We start from the raw sequence: 794 nt of genomic DNA, 5'->3' as shown, positions 1-794 counted from the left end.
TACAGCTTAATGTTTTATTTTGTAAGTTTGTATCAAATATGTTGAAATATTTTGTGTTTACAATTCATTAAGTAATGGAATTGAGATTCTGTGATAACTGGTGCTTAATATATATTCCCAGGTTGTCCTGTGATAATAAGATAATGCAATTGTTACATAAGGAATGTATATTTTACAATGAAAGATAATATAATAGAAATGTATATACACACAATAAAATATTTGAGATTCTGTCATAACTGGTGCTCAAGATAAAATATATTCTCAGGTTGTTTTGTGATAATAAAATGATCCTATTGTTACATTTCATAGGGAATGTATATTTATGCTATAAGATAATATTTTTTATACAAGAATGTATATTTACAATAAACCAAACAGTATAATTAAGTTTTAATGGACGATACTATTGATATATATTTAGATCTGAAATAAGAAATAGACAACAAAAAGAAACAATTGTTCTATTCAAAATGACAAAAAAATATTTTTTTAAATACCTCTAAATTGCAAACTTTAAAATTAACTCTTACTTTTTTATAACATGTCGCAAAAAAAATGGGAAAAAATAAGCTTAAATCTTCGTTAACCACTTTTCTTGCTTTACCTTTTACATGAACATTATTCAGTTTATCTTCAAACAGTGAACACTTACTTACCCTTATTTTTCATACTTAACTTTTATGGTTACATCTTCGGGCCATATCTTTTCTATTTCCAAAATTACTCATTTTCATCATCCTGTCTAGGGCAGCCTTCCGGATGTTCACTGCATCTTTTTTCCATACACATGT

This window comes from Penaeus monodon, chromosome 22 (genome assembly GCF_015228065.2).
Source record: "Penaeus monodon isolate SGIC_2016 chromosome 22, NSTDA_Pmon_1, whole genome shotgun sequence".
Taxonomy (NCBI): Eukaryota; Metazoa; Arthropoda; class Malacostraca; order Decapoda; family Penaeidae; genus Penaeus; species Penaeus monodon.
This window is presented reverse-complemented; position numbering follows the sequence as displayed.